The sequence below is a fragment of the Chanodichthys erythropterus genome, chromosome 7 (genome assembly GCF_024489055.1).
Source record: "Chanodichthys erythropterus isolate Z2021 chromosome 7, ASM2448905v1, whole genome shotgun sequence".
In the NCBI taxonomy this organism is placed as follows: Eukaryota; Metazoa; Chordata; class Actinopteri; order Cypriniformes; family Xenocyprididae; genus Chanodichthys; species Chanodichthys erythropterus.
The window spans coordinates 10,482,259-10,489,268 of NC_090227.1; positions in this window are offsets into that span (position 1 = coordinate 10,482,259).

Below are 7,010 nucleotides of genomic sequence, written 5' to 3' on the forward strand. Positions count from 1 at the left end.
AAATGTGCCATGTTTTATTTTTTGTCATTATTTTTGCACAGTACCATGGTAATTCCATAGTTTCTTTGCATATGTAGCTTTGAGTACCATGCAAATAACATGTATATGGTTATCATTCAGTACCACAATAAATATCAAAGTACCATCTTTTGCCATCACTGTTTTGTGTCAAATTAAAATGTTCAATGTATGTTTACTTGACCATTCATACTTCATTTTTAGACTAAAAAATCATATCAAATATGTTACATCAGGCTTTTTGTCAAAGTTAGTTGCAACAAGGAAGAGTAGTTGAGGCAGGATCTATACACAGCAGTCACTTTATTTAACAATGAACACAAGAGAAAACTGAAAAATGCAGGAGAACAACAACCAACTAAAAATAAACATAAACTCAGATAAGAACTGACCAAGAACAATTTGAACTGAGGGTTATATGTAGAGTTAAAAAAAAGGAAAAAAAGAAAAGGGCTAAACAAGGAACAGTTAAATCCAATCAATCAAACAAACAACGAGTAGCCATGACAACAAATGAGAACCTTCTAGAAACCAAGGAAACAAAAAGGAAACACAGTAAAGAAAGAGTTACAAACTAAAAGTCCATGAAAATGAAACAGAAACCCTTTTTAATATAATTTTTTTTTTTTTTTTTGTCTAAAGAAGTAATAAATGCTTCCATTTAAAAAAAAATATTTTGGATTTTTCTCACTATTTTTCATATGTCAGTCTATACAGGGTTAGTAAAGGTCCACAATGAATGTAATGCTATAAGAATATAACAAGTTCTCTGCCTTTGAAACAACTTTCTTTTATGTCCTCTTATTGTCCAGCCCCTCCCCTTTTTACTAGCCACTCAGTTCCCGATGGAAAAAGTCCCATCTATTTTCTTATTAAAAATGCTGTTTTACGTCACATTACTGAAGTAGCCTACAATGGTTTCTGCATGCCATTTTATGTTGGCTTTTAAGAACTACTCCATCATCACAGAATGCTGCATTCTGCATGCAGCTGGCTAGCACGCGTTTCATTTGTTATGTAAAAGATTGGTGTATTTCTCAAGTGGGTGAGAAAAATCTTGCTACGCTGCCCACAGATGTATTCGAGACAGAGAGAGAGACAGAAAGAGAAAGACAGGCAGACAGTTAAACAGAGCGTGGGAAGAATGTCTCAGGGTACGGAGGCGGCCCCTGTGTACAGAACACCTGATCACACACACACACACACTTCATCCCAGTAGGCTCAGAACACTCAGCAGAAACACAACAGAACTTAAACACACACTCCTTATTCCAACAGGCCTCACGCAGAACATGCGTATAAAAACACATGGGAAAGATCACACACACACACCCTAAAGACCAATTCAGCTGTCCTCGAAAGAAAGAAAAGCAGCATCCTATACTCAAGGGGTAATGGAAGAGAAAGAGTGAGATCTGTTTGTTTGTTCTGCATGAATTAATTGGAGATGGTTGTTAAGCCCTATTCAGATGGGATTAGTTTTACCTGAGGAGGGCAGACACATTTGTTATTTTAATCCCATCTGATTCTAACCCATCTGTGATTTGTTCATACTGTTTTTTGTGAAACTTACTCAAGCACTACACAAATGGTAATTGTTTTTAAAGGAGGTGTCTGTAAAAGCAAACACACCACTGTGTTCAAACATATGCATTCAAAGGACAATTTATTCACAAGAGACAAGCGAGTTTTGCTTTTAAGAACCTGGAAGTTTTCTTCTCACATAATGAGCCACATTACCATGTTCAATATTGCGACAAGTACGATGATCATGCAGCCTTAATAAGTAAAATAAACTTTGTAAAATGTATGCAGTGCCATAATCAGTATTAAATAATCTCTATTTCTAAAATGTTTTTTTTTTTGTTGTTGTTGTATTGTTTAGTTTTTTTGTTTGTTTGTTTGTTTTTGGTTAATTCCGGCTTTCAAACTTTGGACAGGGTTTAAATTACCACACATTTATCAAAAAATAAAAAATAATTTACTTGTGTGCAGAAAAACACTGACATTTCTAAATCAGATAACATTAAAATAATTACTTTCTGTTGATGTCCCCATGTAAAACAATTAGAGAATTATTAGCTATTATTACTACTAATTATTCGTAAAGATCCAAAGCAGTGTTTTGAAATCGACCATCACGAGATATTGTTGAAAAGTTGTTATTTTGGGGTTTTTTTGGCACAGAAAAAGTATTCTTGCTGCTTTATAATATTAAGGTAGAACCACTGTACTCACATGAAATGTGTTTTAGTACCTTTATGGATCTTGATATTTACAATTGCTGTCTATAGAGACCTCACTGAGCCATCGGATTTAATCAAAAATATCTTAATTAGTGTTCTGAAGATGAACGAAGGCCTTAAGGGAGTGGAACGACATAAGGGTGAGTAATTAATAACATTATTTTCAGTTTTTGGGTGAATTAACCCTTTCATTTTGTTATGGCGGTCTACTATAACAGGTTTACATGCATCAAAGTCCAAAAAACACTTTCTTTTTCTCATAATATACATTGCACATCACCACATTTTTCAATGATTCTCAAATGACTCATCCGATGCTTCAGTCTCTCTAAATCCCTCCTTTTCATTAACCTGCTCTGCTCTGATTGGCCAGATGGCCCAGTCTGTTGTGATTGGTCTACCCCTTACACCCCTCTTGGAAACAAACACCTGATTCAGCTTTGAAGGCTTCTGGAGCACAGCGATTGTACACACTGTAAAGACAGTAATGATGGCATCAATTTTACCATATCAATCCGAGCGCGAGTCCGATGATGAAACAGTTGGAAGAACTAGTTATTCACCCCGAGCCTCCATTGCAAGAACTGATACACTACTCAGTTTGACTTATATTATGAGATTTTGCAAATGTAATTCCTCTACATCAACATTAACAGGTGTATGTCCATCAACACAACGATGTGTGTATTTCTAAATTATTGCAGTGCACATGTTAGCCAATACTGAGCCCGCATTCAGACATAAACACTGAAGCTCTGCAACAAAAATAGCATAGCAGTATGACAGAGGACAGACGAATTTGTTTAATAAAGTCAACAAAAAGTATTCTTGTCGCTTCATAATATTAAGGCTGAACCACTGTAGTCACGTCGACAGTTTTAACAATGTCTGTAGTACCTTTCTAGACCTCAAATTTGTGTTCCAAAGACAAACGAAGGTCTTACGGGTTTGGGGAGACATGAGGGTGAGTACTTAATGACAGAAATTTCATTTTGACCACAGACTGCTCAATGGTTGCAATCCCATCTCAATCACTACATAAAGTTCTCTGTTAATAATTGCTACTAAGTTTTTTTTTTAACAAAACTGAAATCCAAACAACAACTTTTGTTTCTGTCATCTCAAGAAACAAGCCTGCGATTTCCATTATTATGAAGTCACTACACCTTCAGCTAACCCATTCAGCCATATAAAGACCTTTATTAAACAATAAAAGAAAAGGTGAATCACAATGTTGGTAGCAAAAGCATGAAGGACTAGTCCACTAGCTGTTTATGAATCTGTCTCAGTGCAGTCCATGCTTTTCAGGGCAGTCTGAAGGATGGAGGACTTAAAAACTATATTTGACACGACAGCAACCCACAGCTCACAAATAGATGCAGCAAAGCACTGCTCATTTCACACGCGAGGAGTATGTTAGGCCCAACAGCCCGTTTAATTGCGAAGGGTCAGAAAATGGCTGAAGTCACAGCAAAGAAACTTTCTTTCAAAGCCACTGTCTTACACAACACTTGTGCTTGTTTGATTCTTTGACAGCCCTTCAGTTGAGTTCATGCCTCTAGCAGTTTCTGCCTCTGATTCTCGAGCTCCATGACTTTTGCACACGCGGACACTACGTCTGATGTCCTGATATTCAGTGTCTCTGAGCTCTAGACAACACTCTCAACAACACTGACTCACTGATTTGTCAGCTGGTGTCATCATCCTCTGTCTGTCTGTGCAGCGCTTCAGACTCTAGAGGGACAGTGAGGGGATCACATACAGCATCTCTGCTTTTCCATTTGCAAATCAGAGAGGGATTTTGAGTGATTTTCTTCCATGAGCCCCTCTTTTTGTGCCTTCAGGTCTCAAAAACTAACTCCTATTATTTCTTTTTCTTCACTTTATGCCGTTATTTAAAGCTGTATACAATATATATAATTGTATATATATATATATAATTTATAAAAAAAAATTTTACTCTGTATGTCTGTAATATCTCTATTTATGTGACGAGTAGGGCGGGTGAGAGCCGTGAGGGAACGGCGCGAGGCCAGTGACGCGAGTGTTAACGAGCATCAGCTGCGCGTTGCACCGGTCTCGGATCTCTCATGGAGGAGCTCAGAAAGCATAAAAGGGGAGGGACGACAGTGAAGGAGTAGAGAGGACCAGGCCTGGACTTTATGTTTTATTACGTTTGTGTCATTACTTTCGTTTTGTTCTTTGTTTATTTTATATTAAAGTTATGTTGAACATTTGCCGGTTCCCGCCTCCTTCTTCCCGTATCTACAAACATAATAAAACATAAAGTAAAGTTCAGGCCTGGTCCTCCCCTTTTATGCTTCCGGAGCTCCTACTTGAGAGATTTGAGACCGGTGCAGCGCGCAGCTGCAGCCTCACGCCGTTCCCTCACGGCTTTCACCCACCCTGCTCGTCATATATATATTATTATTTATTTATTTTTTTTAAATGGAACAGTTTATTGAACATTAAGACAAAATCTTTAAGAAAAATGTATCATATTTGATGCATCAGGGTTTTATGGCCAATATTGTATTATATGATAATATGGAGCTCATACTCAAGGTGGAAAATTTGGTGCAGTTGCTGATATTTATATGGATGAAAAGTAATTCTGATAGCTTGTATAATAATACAGATGTTAGATCTTTATTACAGTTTAGCAGACTACATAAAATGTATAAATATCAGTTGTCATTCTGTATCTTCCAATAATGTCTTAGTAAGATGAAATTTAAATGGCCATTTATGACCAAAGCTCTGCTGTTTTTATTGCATTATACAATGATGATTGAAAGATGTACAAATAAATGTTCTTCAAAAGCTTGATGTATCATATTTGATTTTTCACATTTTACTTGCTAAAAAAGTATAAACTATTCATCAGATGGCAGAAGGCATGTGTAAGACCTGTACAGTTTGTCAGCAAAGTTTTGATTTTAATAATTTAGAGAACTTGCAAATAATACATTGGGCTTTATAGGGTTAACCAAAGGCTGCTAAACAAAGAACATTCTCACATACAAAGGTTCTAGTTAGAAGCAAAATAGTTTTAAAGCTGAGACCATAGAGAATTTTTTAAGTTCTACAAAGCTTTTTATTCTCCATTTTTAGAACATATGTGCTTTAAAGAATCTCAAGAACTTTGAATCCCCCAAACAACCATGTAACCAACCATAAAGTATGTAACCAACAAATTAAACATATAAACACAGACTATACTGAAAGTACCAACTAGGAGGTGATTGACAGAGAGATGAAAGAAGGTTTAGGCCTATAGATGTTGAAAAGAGTGTATAATGGGAGGTTGTGAATTATCCTCCATGAATATTTTGTGTCCTGTATGTCTTGTTTTGTTAAAATGGTCTCTTCTTAAAACCTTTTTTGTCATAAAATCAGGTGATTGTTTCAGCCAGTGCCAAAATGATGTCCATCCATGTCTTTACTTTAACTGAAATCTGTATAATAATCAAGAACTATCTCAGGCTACACTTCTTTTCAAATTCTCCACAGGACTCATGTTAAGGCAGTGCTGAGGGAAATTCTGCATCTTTCCATTTCCAGAACTGACAATCCATTCTTTCAATTTCACATTGTGACTATATCACTAACCAATTTAGACTGGATCTTTTTATTTACGACCTATAATTGGCCTTCTACTTGGATGAAACAAACACTCTTCCCAGCCTCTTTTCAGAAGACACATCCCGTCCTTGCATCCATTCTCATTCTACTTGGTAATTTTAATAACCAGTGTGGTGGTACCAAATGAAGTAACAAAACTGCTTTTGAGTTAATCAAACTCCAAAGTTCCTTGTTTGAGATGTCTTAGTTGAGAATATACATCAAATATTTGTAATGCAACCTGCAACTACCAATTGATATACTTTGATTCTCTGCTTCTCCTTTCCACTGCTGTCATGCATCCAAAAATCTACAGGAGCAATCCCATGAGATTTTAAAGTAGGCCACATGACCAAACACCCCCCTTTGATGTCACAAACAGTCTTACCACACTCTTTTGTGACCAGAGATTTGTGATGTCAGCCTTTCTTATGATTAACAATGCATGTGTTGCAAAATCCGAAGGTTATTGTGCCCGTAATATTATTTTGGACGTCAGGCAGTACAATGGTATAAAACAATCAGTCAGATCAAACAATGGTGCAACAGCCTTTTAACTTAAAGTTTCCCAGAATTGTGCTTCAAATGACGCCATCACACCCAGTAGTCTAAACTTTACTGATGATTAACAAGAGTTATGCAACATTTTCAGAGAGTTTTGTTGCTGAAACAGCCGCTGATAGAGGCCACCTAACGGCCCTATGGTCATTTTTATGAGTGATTACAATCAGTGTGAATCAAGGGAAATTTTATTCCATGCTATTGCATAAACACAACCCTGTTATCAGACATACATCACATATAAAACAACCAACCTCAGATAATCTGGAGTGATACAACCAGCCTGTCATTTTTCATGTTAAACACAGAAATTGTCTTCAATTGCATTCATACGTTGCATGCATGGGTGAAAAAAAATCACAGTCATTAAAGGGAACATGGCTATAGGCCAGTAACCCATTTATGTATATGGTAAAAAATATTACAAAAAACTCTTTCAAATAAATGTTCTTTTGAACTTTCTATTTGTCATAGAATTCTGCAAAAAAAAAAAAAAAATGCATTACGGTTTGCACAAAAAATGAAGCAGCACAACTGGTTTCAACATTGATAAAAATTAAC